Consider the following 16953-nt stretch of genomic DNA (forward strand, 5'->3'; position numbering starts at 1 on the left):
CCGGGTTGAAATTGATTCCTTTTAGTAGGCGGAGAACGTCCGTCGTGTCCTGCAGGTATGTGGGCATCCTGCTGACCAAAGGTCGAAGAAAAAAGTCAACAAATTGTGATAAAGGCTCAAGTGCAGAGCCGATAGCTGAAATAATCGGTCTCCCTGGAGGTGGTCTCTGTGGCTTGTGTATTTTGGGTAGAACGTAGAAGTAGGGGATCACTGGTTCTCTGAGTGTGATCCATCTGTCTCTGGCTTCTTGTGTCATGCTAAGATAGTATCAATGATCCTCTAGGTGGGGTCCTTGACTAGTCGGTGATAGGATGTGGTCACGTTCAATTGCCGTACACATTCAGACCTATACGCGTCTGTGTCAATGAGCATGTCGCTCCGCCTTTATCAGCCGGCTTGATGGAGATACTGTTGTCCATAGTTAGAGTTCACAAGGGCTGTTGTTCATTTTTTGGCATATTGTGATACGTCCTGGATGGTGTGGATAGTCTAAGGTTAAGATCTTTCAGGACAGCCTTCTCGAAGGTCGCCACCTCGGCTGGGACTGAGCCGATGGGTGGATTGAATGTCGATTTTAATCATAGATTAGTGTTTGTAATCTCTTATTCAGTGTTCGGGGGACTCCTGTCTGCAAAAAAGAAATGTAGCCTAACCTTCCAAAAGAACTGGTGAACCTCCAGTTGGAGTAGGAAAGAATCACCACTATTAGTGGGAAAAAACCCAGTTCGCGGTTAAGTATAGCAGTCTCGCCAGGAGTCAAGACTCGTTGGCTCAGATTAATTATGAGGCAGGATCCCTGCTCGATCCTGGTTGTGGTCCCGTCTTGGTCATGATCCTCGTGTTCAGTGGGGATACTGGGGAGCTCCAATGTACTTGCTGTTGGGACCGTCTCCTTCCTCTTGATCGGTTTCGGCCTTGCCCTAAAAAAGTCTGATTGTAACCTTGTGGAGGTTGTGGTTGAAATCCCATCATTGGGCCTTGTTGACCTGGGCCGGATACTGGGAAGGGGGGATAGCCCCATGGATTCGGTGGCCACCACTAATTAGTTTGGGGTCCACCCGCGCCCCTCGCCACTTCTTTTGTCCTTCATTCTGCGCTCTCTGGTGTGTGTTATCTTGGCTTGTGTCAGAATCGCTGGATTCCGTCTCTCTATCCGAAGACGAATAGTTGGAGCCATAGCGTCTCCCAGTCCTGTGGTATTCGGGAGGTTTGAATGATGCATCCGTATAGGGATATACCTTATCCATTGTAAACTTCACCAAATCTTTCTTAAACTTGTTGATTTTACTGGTTAGTAAAGATTCTTTGCAGTCCTTTGTGGTCTTATTGGTCTCTTCTAGGTTTTTTTTAAATATGGTGGCACCAACAATGGTTTTAATCTCTGATTCCAGCATCTGAATTTGAATCAAGATAGTATCTGCCTCCTTCTTAGCAGTGCTAATAATCAAAACGAGCCAATCCCTCATGCAGTGCTATGCAATGAGGGACTAGTCTTTGAGGAAGGAGGGATTGTCAAAAAAACACCTGGGGGCATTGGTGAATATAAGTCCCATGGGGGCATAATTACCGCGAAGATATTCGGTCATGATGGAGCCATGTGTAGTAGTCCTAATATGCAGACGTTTAAGATTCAATAGTTTGTTACAATCATCCGATGTTGTATTGGTCTGTGTCAAAGGTATGTCTAGAATGCTTGGCGTTGTGAGAATATCCAACACCATTACATCATTAAACGATAGTCCTGTGCATTCAGCCATGGTGTAAGGATGTTGTACCCAAAACGAGTGTGGAATATGCAGGGAATATTGTCCGCCAGTGCTTTAAGGCATACAAAATAGAGTGAGAGGGAAGGATTAAAGTAGGAGAAGTGAAAGCCCACAGCTGAGCCACTGCACAACTATGAATTCACACTAAGGGGCCGGAGGAGATTTAAGGACCTGCGTAGGCTACCTCCCCACTCATAATATTCAACACAAAAAAGGCCACGGGTCCAGACAACCAGTACACAATGTGACAAAGTGTAATCAACCTTGTGCTTTAGGGGAATCCCTTTTAAGGATGGTTCACCTCACACACCAGAGGTGTCATGCTTCATCATAGGGGTGCCTCCACGCGTGAAAGACCTAGTCTTTACGATGGCTACAACCCCCTCGATACGAGGGAGGAGCTCAGGGATGTTTTTCAATATAGATGAGGTGGGTTGGACTAAAACCCTATGTGAGCGTGGTGTGCTTGATAAGAAGTGCAGTGCTAGAGTGAGTTGTGACTAAAACTGGCTACAAGGTCAGCTCTGTAGCAACTTTATTCTGCTACCTTGTGACAGGGTTAAAAACAACAAATATCTGGAGACACAACTGCCACCTTTAGAGGCTTCTGTATCAGTATGTGACCAACATGTTTTGGCCTAAGGACCAAAAAAGTGTCATGGCCTTCATCAGGGTCGAATATACAGTTACTGCAAAGTGAGATACATGCACATGTGAAAGAATGCGCAGTAACAATGGGACTTATATTCACCAATGCCCCCAGGTGTTTTTTTGACAATCCCTCCTTCCTCAAAGACTAGTCCCTCATTGCATAGCACTGCAAGACTGATAAATGGTTGGGCATCCAATAAGAAACCTGACCCTGAAAATAGAGAATTAATTACTTCAATAGTGTTAGAAGAAATAGTTGCAGCCTAGCTTCAATTATTCATGAATTGATATGAATAAAAAGTCTTTGCTTGTGCTTACATGCTGGCATATTTGGCACTTTTAATAGTCAGAAAACTAGTGGTCGTCAGAAGGCATGGTGATGCAGATGAGGTCAATCAACTGAAGGATCCGGGTTGAAGGATGCAGGCATGTGATTTCAATTTCTAGTTTCTTGTAAATGTGAAAGATAATTTTGGAAGCCAAATGAACTTACTATTTTATCCCATCATAACCATAAAGTGTTGTTAGGGAAGGCTCAAAGACAAAGGTGCAGTCATTGATTCATGTGCAATATAAGCTCAACATCACTATTCAAGCAGCATTTTGGAAGTGGTGGGACACAGTAATCATCATTAAAGTTGGCAGAACCAGTGAAAGCCTGAACCAGGCTCGAGCCACATGCCCTGGTCTGGCTTAGCCCTAGGTCTTTCTTGACTCTCAGGCCAAAAACAATCCTACCCTTAAATGGACCACCACCCTCCTCCTCTTGTGCGTGGGAGGCTATATGAAGAAAGGCTGGGAGAGAATTGTCGGACATGGTTGTTTAAAGAAAACTATGCCTAAGACGCGAGGCTGGAAGAGTAAAGGATGCATAGTTATTCAAAGAACACTACCATTTCTCTCTCTAATTTCTTTTGGACCCCTACCCAAGGTGCAAGAGAGGAGGGGCAGGTCATCCATAAATTGCTTGTGGGGGACACTTGTACTACCGTGCAGCATACCCAATAGGCAGGCATCCTGGTGTGGGACTTGAGGTGGCACCATGCCAAAGTGTATTTGTCCAGTGGCCATATATATCACACAAACAGAGCACAGAGGTGCTGCAATATTGCAAAGGTGGTGTATCCAAAATAAACCACCACAACTGTCATTTCCAGACCATAAGAATAAATTAATGTGATTAGTGAGTGGTTGCAAACTTCCCAAGGAGTTATAGTCTCAGTTCTGACAATTATGCCCAGCCGGGGTGGGTTGGGTGAAGGGTCTGGCCACTGGTCAGGCCTCGGACACCCTTCCCCATCCTACACATGTCAAAGGACATCTTACTTTATGCTAAAAACAATATAGAAATTGCCTGAAAAAACACAAAGGCTAAAGTGACATTATAGTTAGGAATTTAAATAATATCTTACTTTACATTAACAAAACCTTAGAAATTCACAAAAATAGAGATGAAAGGTATGGAAAGTAGTCAAAATATGCCTTTTGGAAAAAAAACACTGAAATTCAACAAACCAATCAATTGGTATTGTGCTGCATTCAAAGAGCCAGGCCTTGAGGTCCTTTCTATAGTGGTTCAGGGATGATGAGGTGTGGGAGAGGAGGGGGAGGGTGTTCCAGGTTTTGGCAGTGAGGCGAATGAAGGCACACACTCCGGTGCGCTTGTGGCAGGTGTGTGGAGTCGGTGCGAGGGTGAGGTGAGCAGAGCAAAGGTTTCTGGATGGTTGAAAATTCAGGGGGTAGTTCATGCAGTGTGGACCTGTGTTATGGAGGGCTCTGTCGGTGTCAATCAAGAGGTTGAACTGGCATCTCTTCTGGACTGGGAACCAGTTGAGGTCTTTGAGGTGTTGGGTTATATGAGTCCCCCTGGGCAGGCTTAGGATTAGCCTAGCTGTTGCGTACTTGATTGTCTGGAGTCTTTGCATGAGTTCGGATGTTGTGCCAGAGTAGAGTGCATTGCCGCAGTTGAGTCAGCTGGTGATGAGGGTCTGCATCACATTTTCCTGGTGCTTATGAGGAGTCATTTGAAGATCTTTCAGAGCATGTGGATTGTGTGGAAGCAGTCTGATGTGACGCTGTTTCCCTGGCATTTCATGGAGAGTTTGCTGTCTAGTACGATGCTGAGGTTGCAGGTGTAGTCTTTCGGTGTGTGGGTGGGATCATACTCAGTGGGCCACCAGCAGTAATTAAAGAGTGGGGTGTGCCTGCCGAAGATGAGGACTTCTGCTTTGTCCATGCACAGTTTGAGGAAGTTGTCTCTCACCAATGTTCATCATGCAGTTGTGGAAGTTAGTCTTTGTCTGGATGGGGTTCGCTGAGAGTGAGAGGATAGGTTGGGTGTCATCAGCATGGGAGATGATGTTGATGTTGTGTGCTCTGATTATGTCTTATGTAACTATAACTCATACCATAATGTAACTATTATGTGTGTCCTCTCTCCATACTCCCACAAGCTCACGTTAAAAAAATAGAGCATTGTGATTGGCCCAGGGGGCATTGTTTTCACTTGGAACAACTCGTTCCTGGGACCAAGCGCTTTGATTGACTGGCCGTAACATTAAGAAAATGTTGCAGTGGTCATTAAAGAACACTGTTGACTTAGTCCTCTGTCCTGAAAATAGGGGAAAAAAGATATAAGGGGGCAGGGTATTGTTCATTTTAAACGTTTTCACTGAAACCCCCGGTACTCCAGTGAGTGAAAAAAATCAGGATGGCAACTGCCATTTTAACGCTTAGTGTGACCCACAAGGAGGGCCAGGTTCCAAGGGCAAAAATTGGGGAGGTGGGCATGCATGGGGCTCCATTCCATGAGCCAATTATGGCCTGCCAACCTCATCCCCCTGGGCCTGATATATTAATGAAAGGGGATGCCCCTAAGCCGATCATGGCCCAGGAAACCACACCCCCTGGGGCCCAATATCATGTAAAGGGGAGTGGGCATGCTGCACCCCACCCCGTGCCTCACTGAGGTCCCAGCGACCCAATCCCACTGGCTGAATATCAAATAGAGGGGAGCGGGCACGGGGTCCCCCAATCAATCAATCAATCAGGGAATTGTAAGCATACTACTCACCCATGAGGGTCTCACGGCGCTGGGGGGGCAGCAGTTCCATTTAGCCGAAGAGCCAGGTCTTGAGAGCCTTCCTGAAGGAGTTCAGGGAGGGGGTGCATCTCTGATGTCGATCAGGAGCTTGTTGAAGGTCATGGCGTGATGTAGGAGAAGGCTCTTCCTCCTGATTTGGCTATGCGGATGCGTGGGGTCCTAGCGAGGATGCGGTTGGCGGATCTGAGGTTTCTTTTGGGTACGTGGAGGGTGAGTCTATCATTGAGGTATTGGGGTCCGGTGTTGTGTAGGCATTTGTAGGCGTTGGTGAGTATCTTGAAGGTGACTGTCTTCTCGACGGGGAGCCAGTGGAGGTTCCGTAGGTGTTGGGTGATGTGCTCGTGTCGAGGGATACCAAGGATGAGTCTGGCGGCGGTGTTCTGTATTGTCTGGAGCTTGCGGAGTAGAGACTTGTTTATGCCGGCATAATAATAATAATAATACCGAAGCTTATAAAGCGCAACAGCTACCCCAAGCAGGGGTGTCCCGGCGCTAGAGCAGTAGGTAGCCAGAGCGTCATAAAGGGTAGAGAGCCGACCTCCAATTAAATTAATCTGTCCTAAAAAGCCATGTCTTCAGAGCCTTGCGGAAACAAGGTTCCGAGTTAGCCTGCCGCAGATGACCTGGCAAAGAGTTCCACAATGTGGCTGCTCTGACCGTGAAAGTTCTTCCGCCCAGACATGATTTCTTAAAGCGGAAAGAATGCAGCAAATTAAGAGAATTTGAACGTAATGCACGATTCTGCTTGTAGGGGCACAGTCTATCTTTCAGATATCGTGGGCAATTTCCGTTCAAAGCCCTATAGGCCAGCGTCATGGCCTTGAAAATGATTCTTTTCTCCACAGGTAGCCAGTGGAGCTTCTGAAGGTGCGGAGAGACATGGTGTTGGATTGGTACACGACAAACCAGTCTCGCAGCCGCATTCTGTATCATCTGGAAGCGGTGGATGGCATATTTAGGAAGGCCAAGATACAGGCCATTAGCGTAGTCCAGCCTGGATGTGACTGTGGCATGGACTACTATTTTACGGCCTTCTTCCATTAGAAGGTGCTGAATTTTCTGTAGGTTTTTTAATTTACTGAAACAAGTTGCAGAGACCTGCTGTATTTGGGCAGACTCCCATCTCACTCCTAAATTTCGAATGCAATTGGCGGGGGAAGGTGGTGGACCCATTTCTGCCGGCCACCACAAATCTGCATCAGGGACACAGCCCTGCCCAAAAAACAGGACTTCGGTCTTCCCCGCATTAAGATTTAATTTATTCGAATTCATCCATAAAGCTATGTCGCGCAAGCAACCTTTAAAATTCTTAAAAACCTCTACGTCTGCTCCTTAAATGAGAAGAACAACTGGGTGTCGTCAGCGTAGGAAATCGCTTTCACTCTCCAGTTGGCAATCATAGAAAAAAGTGGGGCTAGGTAGAGGTTGAAAAGTAGGGGGCTCAGTGCGGAGCCCTGAGGGACGCCGCACCAGAGCAGTTTTGCAGTGGACTCAAAAGGCTTAAGGGCGACCCTCTGAGTGCGACCACTCAGGTAGGATGTCAGCCAGGCCAGAACCTTCCCCCCAAATCCTGCGCCTTGTAGTCTCTGGACCAGTATGGAGTGGTCCACGGTATCGAAGGCCGCAGACAAATCCAGGAGCACCAGCAAAGACGATGCTCCTGAATCCTGCGACCATCTCACCGACTCTGCTACCTTAAGGAGAGCGGTCTCCGTACTGAAGCCGGCCCGAAAACCCGATTGTGTGTCATGCAGGGCCCCGCTCTGCTCAATGAAAGTGGTCAGTTGTCGCTGCACCAATCTCTACAGCATTTTACCTGGGGCAGAAAGTAAGGAAATGGGTCTAAGGTTGCTAAGATCATCCGGATCCCCATTTGGTTTCTTTCTTAGAGGCAGAAGAGTCGCATGTTTCCAATTGTCAGGAAAGATGCCCGTGTCCAGAGAGGAGTTCCATAACTGGAGTAGAGTGTTGGTCAGGGGGGAGGATAATGTTTTCCACAGTTTGGGCGGGCATGGATCGTCAGGAGCACCTGAGCGACAATTCTGGATTGCAGCTAGAGCTTCCTGAGGTAATATTGGTGTGAATTTGGTAAGCACAGGAGCCACTTCCTTGAACGGAGATTTGTCTGTTGCTATAGTTGGCTCCGATGGCACAAAGGAGTCGTAGACCTTTAAAATTTTACTATCAAAGTGATTGGCTATTTTTTCGCACAAGCCTAGGGATGGTATTATTTTGGTCTCCAACGCCGTGGGATTAAAGAAGGATTGAACTACTTTAAAAACCTCGCTACAGGAATGTTCAGCACTCTGATTGCGGTTAATGATGTAGTCTCTCCTGGCTGCTTTTATGTCCCTATGGAAATCTTTTAGTGCCTTTTTGTAGGATGCCTTGGCTAAGTCATTATAGCTCACTCTCCACTGGCGTTCCAATCTTTTGCACTTACTTTTGGTTTTTTTAAGGGCATAAGAAAACCAGGGGGCAGTGGTGGACAGTCTGACAGATTTTACTACTCTGACCGGCGTGGCTGAATCAACTGCCGTAGCGATCCATTGGTGTATGGAAACTGCGTCTACATTTGGATCGAAGGATAGGCAGGGTTGAGTAGCCTGCAAAGCGGTGCATAATCCTGCTTCGTTCAGGTTTTTCCAATTTCTCTTTTGTACAAAGCGAGTACCCTCACCGTGCCCCCGGTTGGGCAAGGTAAAACTAAAAGGGATCAGGTAATGATCATACCAAGTTAGAGGGGCTGGACTCTCTATAACAATATCAGAGAGGGTGGTAAAAACTAGGTCTAGGGTCTGTCCCGCTATGTGCGTCGGGGCAAGCACCTGTTGTATAAGATTAGCACCTGCTACGGACGATACCAGTTGTCCAGCTTGTGCACAGTTTGCAGCGTCCACATGTAGGTTAAAATCTCCCAGAACCATAAAGTTAGTGTACTTTACTGATTTTTGAACAATGAGACTACATAAGTTATGAAGAGCCATCATTGCGCAGTCGGGGGGTCTATAGATCAGGATACCTGCAAGGGCAAATGAGGGATTAAATTGTATGCAAAAATTAAGGCCCTCAATGCCTTGCCCAGACAGTGGGTCAGAGGACAACAGCTCCCATGAATCTCTAAGAATCATGGCCACCCCGCCCCCCCCTTTTCCCACCATCTCGGTTGGCATGGAACATTTTGAAGCCAGGTGGTATAGGAAATGTAATTGATGTCACTGTATCCAGGTTGAGCCAGGTTTCTGTAAGAAACATCACGTCCCAAGTACCATCACTTAAAATTGACCAAACCTCCGTAGCATGCTTGACCAGGGATTTACAGTTAATAAGGCAGGCCTTAATTTTAACCTTGCACTCCTCCAACAAGCCCCGGGGACGTATTGGTCTCATAATGGTGGCCTTGGCCTGAAACCGGCTCATGTCGCATAAACCACAACTGAGTGGGGGCAGGTGGACCGCTAAGTCGACCCGCTGAAGTCTAGCGCAGGGAGGGCCACGTAGGGCCAACAGCTCATCGCGCGACCAACATAAGGGCTGACCACTCCTGCTGCCGGCAGTATAGCCAGCTCCGGTCGCAATCCGGGCGCAGACAGGCTTGCCTTTGGCGCACCTTCAGTGCGCCATCGGCGTGCCCGCTGCGCGCGTCCGCTGCGCAGCCGGCATGCCATCTCCCTCAAGTACCCATTGACAGGAAGTGAGGAGCGAAAATGGACGGAGTCGCGTCAGTCCCTCCGTTCAATCGGCACTGTTCGCCGTGACGGACCGGGGACCGCGATCAACCAGCAGAACCCACGCTTGTTCCCGGTAAGCAGTCTATTTAATAGCACAAATACTCCCCGTTTAAAAATAACAATGACAGTTTAAAATCATGAATTGAAACAAAATAGTGCAAATCGGCAATGTGCAAGCAGTGCAAGTAAGCAGCTATGATTTTGATTTTAATTAATCTTACTTCGAACCTGACACCATCGGAGGCAGGGGGAGTGACGCCTCATTGTTCTACCACCGCCGTGAGGGCAACGGCCATCTAAACCTCATCTCCCAGACGCCCCAGCCGGTCACCGCAGTAACGCGGCTAAGAGCGCCCGCAGGCGCATAAATCCCTCAGCAGCCTCCCGCAGCGCGGGAACCTTACTTTGAACCTGACACCATCGGAGGCAGGGGGAGTGATGCGTGATTGTTCTACCGCCGCCGTGAGGGCAACGGCCATCTAAACCTCATCTCCCAGACGCCCCAGCCGGTCGCCGCAGTGACGCGGCCAAGAGCGCCCGCAGGTGCATAAATCCCTCAGCAGCCTCTCGCAGCGCGGGAACCTTACTTCGAGCCTGACACCATCGGAGGCAGGGGGAGTGACGCCTCATTGTTCTACCGCTGCCGTGAGGGCAACGGCCATCTAAACCTCATCTCCCAGATGGCCCAGCCGGTCGCCGCAGTGACGCGGCCAAGAGCGCCCGCAGGCGCATAAATCCCTCAGCAGCCTCCCGCAGCGCGGGAACCTTACATCGAACCTGACACCATCGGAGGTAGGGGGAGTGACGCCTCATTGTTCTACCGCTGCTGTGAGGGCAACGGCCATCTAAACCTCATCTCCCAGACGCCCCAGCCGGTCGCTGCAGTGACGCGGCCAAGAGCGCCCGCAGGCGCATAAATCCCTCAGCAGCCCCCCGCAGCGCGGGAACCTTACTTCGAACCTGACACCATCGGAGGCAGGGGGAGTGAAGCCTCATTTTTCTACCGCCACCGCGAGGGCAACGGCCATCTAAACCTCATCTCCCAGACGCCCCAGCCGGTCACCGCAGTGACGCGGCCAAAAGCGCCCGCAGGCGCATAAATCCCTCAGCAGCCTCCCGCAGCACGGGAACCTTACTTCGAACCTGACACCATCGGAGGCAGGGGGAGTGACGCCTCATTGTTCTACCGCCGCCGTGAGGGCAACGGCCATCTAAACCTCATCTCCCAGACGCCCCAGCCGGTCGCCGCAGTGACGCGGCCAAGAGCTCCCGCAGGCACATAAATCCCTCAGCAGCCTCCCGCAGCACGGGAACCTTACTTTGAACCTGACATCATCGGAGGCAGGGGGAGTGACGCCTCAGTGTTCTACCGCCGCCGTGAGGGCAACGGCCATCTAAACCTCATCTCCCAGACGCCCCAGCCGGTCGCCGCAGTGACGCGGCCAAGAGCGCCCGCAGGCGCATAAATCCCTCAGCAGCCTCCCGCAGCGCGGGCTCCTTACTTCGAACCCGACACCATCGGAGGCAGGGGGAGTGACACCTCATTGTTCTACTGCCGCCGTGAGGGCAACGGCCATCTAAACCTCATCTCCCAGACGCCCCAGCCGGTCACCGCAGTGACGCGGCCAAGAGCGTCCGCAGGCGCATAAATCCCTCAGCAGCCTCCCGCAGCGCGGGAACCTTACTTCGAACCTGACACCATCGGAGGCAGGGGGAGTGACGCCTCATTGTTCTACCGCCACCGTGAGGGCAACGGCCATCTAAACCTCATCTCCCAGACGCCCCAGCCGGTCGCCGCAGTGACGCGGCCAAGAGCGCCCGCAGGCGCATAAATCCCTCAGCAGCCTCCCGCAGCGCGGGAACCTTACTTCGAACCTGACACCATCGGAGGCAGGGGGAGTGACGCCTCATTGTTCTACCGTCGCCGTGAGGGCAACGGCCATCTAAACCTCATCTCCCAGACGCCCCAGCCGGTCGCCGCAGTTATGTGGCAAAGAGTGCCCGCAGGCGCAGGCGCATAAATCCCTCAGCAGCCTCCCGCAGCGCCCGGGCAAAGCCCGGGCCAAGGGCGGGCCCGTCCTTGCCCGTCAGTGCCAGAAAGAGCCAGGGTAGGGCCTCCCCCCAACATTTGTTACCTGCCCTATGGATTTTTTACGAAATATCTTCTGCAAGGGTACGTACCTGATTGAAATAAACTTGTGTATATTGCAACATAGGAGGGAATTGCTCTCTTCCATACACGATTCCTTTATTGCCAGGTACATTCATTCAGACACTTTGGCTTTAGCTGCTTCTCCCGGCAGTTATATTTTAGGATTTCGTTTATTGTTTGTCTGATTCAGTGGGGGTTTTTTAAATAATTGGACACATTTTTTTTCGTTTGTTTTTGTGACTCCTTGCTTGCACGTGTCACCTTATCTTGGGCTCATTTACCTTGCCTAAGAACCTGCACTTTATATTTTGGATGTCTACTGCATCCTAGTACTATAATCCTGCTAGCACGTGACACATTACTTGATGGTCTTCTTGTTACTGTATTTTGGGCCCATTTACCTTGCATTTGCACTTTACAACTTGGATGCTTATTATACCCTAATACTCTATTTTTGCACTTACCCTGCATTTGCACTTTACATCTTGGATGCCTATTGTACCCTAGTACTGTACTGTTGCTAGCACGTGACACTTTACCTGAGGGTCCTTTTGTTACTTTATCCTGGGCCCATTTACCTTGCATTTGCACTTTGCAAACTTGGATGCTTATTATACCCTAATACTGTATTTTTGCACCTTACTTGATGGTCTTCTTGTCACTGTATTTTGGGCCCACTTATCTTGCATTTGCACTTTACATCTTGGATGTTTATTGTACCCTAGTACTGTATATTTGCTAGCACGTGACACCTTATCTGTGGATTTTACTGTTCTGCACTTGTATCTTTAAGGTTGCCTAATAATGTATACTCATTCCTATGCATAAATAACAATATTGTGGCAGATCAAATTCTTCTTCTCTGAATTTGTATTGTACTAAACGGATTGTGTTTTCCTCCATTGCTTCCCGTTTTCATATAGTCTCCCCGGAAATATTATCATGGCCAGGAGGAAAGTAGCTAAGCCCCCTAGCGATCGATCATGTAGTACGATCGATTCGTTTTTGGTCAAAGGAGGTAACGTCCTCTCAGAAGAAATTAATCGAACTGAGAGACGTCTGTCTTTAGGTTCAAACCATATGGGGGTTAATCAAGGAAACGAGGCTGGAATACTCTGTAGCCCTTCTAGGGAGACTGAGATTAATACGACAACTAATAATCCTCCGGTCATAGGGGAGACAGCCCCGGACATTACCGATATTAGATCGAGAAGCGGGGACTGTTCTCGAATATCATCGCCCCATAATTCAATCCCCCCCGAGAGCCGCCCTCCTTTGGGCAAAACCAGGGGATGTAGAAAGAACATGGTGGAACGGGGAAACTTACATTCCAATCCTAAACCAAAAAAGGTTAACAAGAACATTCGGCCTGTAAAACCAGGCCTGCGAATTGACCATTCGTATAAAATAGATCCCATACCCGAGCCTTTAACACTGGCCATTTTATCGGATAAAATGACAGAGTTATTAAGGCCACTATATGACAAACTGGATACTCTGGCTAGGGAAATCTATAAAACCATTGGAGCACTGGAGAAAGTTAATGTTAAACTTATAAAGGATATAAGTAGAACTAACCAGAAAGTTGTCGCTCCAGGCGCAAATAACTTACTCATTTTACAGGATAGGGAACCTTTTGACAACTCAAAGGAGCAGCCCCATAACTTGGATGAGAGTAATAAGGATAACGAAAGAATCCTGGTATTGGATAACTCTCTTACTAATGACCGACTTAATTCATCTCAGAAGGATGGAATGGTGACCAAGCCGGACAAATATATTCCTCGCAATTTTGTAAAACCAGTCGACTCGAGAGGGCCTGTTAGCGAGGAAAGGGAAATGACTCCAACTGTAAACCTGCCCCCACAATGCAGTGCATATGTCGCTATTCTGGCCAACGAACCAAAACTTAAACCCGGACAGGCAGAAGATCATGAGTCCCTCCTAAACAAAGTAGTGTTTTGGTTAACCAACAATTGTAATTACCCAATAGGAGGGATCAATCAGATCCTGACAACACGAAGAGTAGGGTGGATAGGTTCCTCTAGAAAACGTTTTGCAGGTGACTGTATAATCATTAATTTTAGGTCCCCGAGGTGGGCGTTTAATACATTAAACTATGCGCCATCACCTTCCCCTCGGGAATTCAACACCACCCTTCTCCCCCTTGGGTTTTTTTACAGACATCTAATGGGAACATCCTGTAATGGGTACGTGGATCACCCTAGAATAGGACACCAGTCGACCCCTCTTTTGTATCCCTTTGCTTCTGGCTTTACTATCCCGGTATCAAACAAGTACCAGGTCTTGGGTAATTTGGACTGCAATGATTGACGCAAGGGTTCAAGTTTAATGATTAATATAACATGTCCACCCATTGCCCTTGGTGAATGCATGCCTCCAGAACATACTATTATCAGACAAGAGGCGGGAGATGGTGAACCCCCCCAGCAACTCGACACCAAGAACACGGATATAGGGTACCTGGTCACCACCTGGAATATTGCCGGTTTTAATAGGAAAAAAGGAACGCCATCATGGGCAGATTTTATATCGGCCCAACATAATATTATTTGCCTTCAAGAGACATGGTGTATCGATCCTATTTATGTAGAGGGTTTCACCTCACATTGGCTCCCGGCCCAGGCTTCATCTTCTGGCAGAGCCAAGGGAGGTCTCCTCATCCTGTTTTCAACCAGCCTAAATAAATGTAAAATCAAAAAATGTATTAATGTGGGTATCTATGCCCAGATCCTGTGGCTGGCCTCCTTTAGAGGTAAAGATGTCATCCTGATTAACTTCTATAATAATGTCTTTAGTTCTCTTCGTGGTTTAATCATCAATGATCTGGATAGAGAACTTGAGAAGTTGACCAGTACTATTAGGAAGCCAATTGTCATTGTTTGGGTGGGCGATTTTAATGTTCAAATATGTCCTTTTTCTACAACCAAAGTCTGTGGTCCCCGAAGAGGGGAATCTGAATTTGATGATGATTGTTATATGCATTTCCCCCACTGTGAATACGGTATGGCTTTAAATGGTGCTATGGTCAAATGGGATCTAGAATTGTTATATTGTGCCACTGACAAATACAATAAGAAATGCTCCACTTTTACAGGTAGAAATGCTATGTCTATTATCGACCATTTTATAATTTCCTGTAACAGTGCACACTCATTCTCCCCACCGTGGATAACGGAACAACCCACTAGCGAGCATAACAGCATCTCCGTGTACTTATTGTGTTGGGGACCTAAACATATTCCTAATATACCCCAAAGTACAGTTATTATCCCTACCAGACCAAATGGCGTCCGGATAAAATGGGCCGGTGTGAACCCAGGTGAACTTCTGCTTGATGTTGTTACCCAATGTCGGAATGAAATTGAAGTCTGTTTAGGGGATGAGGTTGATTCCGCTTTAATGTTAGAGAATTTTAATAAGATAAACAACACAGTGGAGAAGCTTTTGACGAAACCAGTCCACAATAATAAAAACCCTACGGCTGGCTGGTTTGATACTAGATGCACGATTGCCTTGAATAATCTCAAACAAGCTCTGAAATGTAACCCCAGAAATTTAGATTTAATCAAGACCATGCGTGCTGATTATGTCAAAGCCCTAAAAAACAGGAAAATGGAACTTAAAGAAAAAGCCTGGGAAGATTTATGTTTGGCAGCTGATACTAAAAATAGTACACTGTTCTGGGAAACCGTTAATAGCACCTTTCTGAAGGACGACCATATCCCCGAAATTAACTTTCATATCAACTGTAATGACTGGATAACTCATTTTTCTAATATTTTTAATCCAGTCAACACAGGTATTTCATCTACTTATTTTAACCAGCCCTCAGATGAATGGCCTATTATTCCTTTATCAATTAGTTTAGAAGAGGTTATTGATGGTATATTCAGTAGTAAAGGGGGTAAGGCACCAGGACCTGATGGGGTTCCTATCGATTTTTATAAAAATGAACCAGCTCTATGGTCACCTTTTTTAACAAGAGTTTTTAACATTGCCATCGAGACTCAACTTCCTTTATCATGGGGACAATCCATTATAATTCCCATACACAAGAAGGGAGTTAAAACCGACGTTAGCAATTATTGTCCAATATCTCTGCTCGACTCGTCTATTAAGATCATGAGTAGGGTTATGTTGTCAAGATTAGAAGCATGGGTCCAGGAGAAGGAAATACTTACTCCAGTACAATATGGATTTAGAAAGGGAGTTGGCACACTAGAGCAGTGTGTCAATCTAGACCTCTTGATTGGAAAATATACCTTAGCCAGGGAAGGGAATCTTTATTTATGTTTCGCTGATCTTAGTAGCGCCTTCGACCTGGTAGACCATTCGATTTTGTGGCCATTATTGCTCGATCTGGGCGCACCCAAGGAGATAATCTATCTGCTAGCGAGATTATATAGCACCCTGTCTAGCAAGGTGCGGTATGGACCCCTAGGTGAATACACTCCCTTCTTCAAAGTTAAAAGAGGCATCCGCCAGGGCTGCGTGCTGGCCCCATTGCTTTTTTCCTTGTTTATTAATGAAGCAGACGCAGCCCTGAAGTTGTTTGAGTCGGATGCTCCTAGGGTCGACGGTTTGCCCGTCCCAATTTTATTATATGCGGATGACGCGGTTTTACTATCCCGTACCCCCATTGGTTTACAACGTCTCATGGATAATTTTACCGCTTTTATTGCTAAAATGAAACTTTTAATTAACAAATCCAAAACTTTTGTAATGGCATGTGGTAGGAACCCTATAACATCTAGCACTTATTATATTGAAGGCTCTAAGGTCCAGACAGTTAAAACCTTCAGTTACTTAGGTATTACATTCGCAGGAAATCAGTTATGGGGCCCGGAACAGGAAAATTCTTGCATTAAGATGTCGAGAAACATCAACGGCATCTTTAGATTTGCTGCCAAATTAGGTAAAAGACGCATCAGAGATATGCTGGCTATTTATGAGATACAATGTGTTACCGCAGCTCTGTACGGGGCGGGTGTCTGGGGCCACTGTCAAGGAAACAAATTACAACAAGTTGAAAATTCCTTTTTAAAACGTTTACTGTGTGCTCCATCATCCGCCTCTACTGAATTGATCCATAGGGAGGTGGGCATTAAATATATTTCAGACTTGGCTTCGATTCGCCCCCTCCTTTTATGGAAATCCATCTGGTCAAAAGAAGAGACACTGTTCATGCAATCTATAATACGGGATTGTCTCAGCCTGGATAACTGTTTAAAAATACCCTGGCTTAATTACAATATCAATTGATTTAAACTTTTATTCAATTGTGATATTCAATCGGATCCAATGTGTTCAGTTTCCATTGACAAAATTGAGATAAAAACGGTTATGATGGCTAACAAGTCAGAGGCAAGATCTCTAGCCATCAAGTCTCAATCTACTTTCGTCTTGTACCTACAAATGGATCTTAAAAATGGTTTCCAAAGCTATCTGTCATTTGTGACCAGAGCATCACACCGTTTTGTGCTGACACGATTAAGACTAGGTACTATACATCATCTTGTCAACTTT

Source organism: Triturus cristatus, chromosome 5_2, assembly GCF_964204655.1.
Source record: "Triturus cristatus chromosome 5_2, aTriCri1.1, whole genome shotgun sequence".
Classification (NCBI taxonomy): domain Eukaryota; kingdom Metazoa; phylum Chordata; class Amphibia; order Caudata; family Salamandridae; genus Triturus; species Triturus cristatus.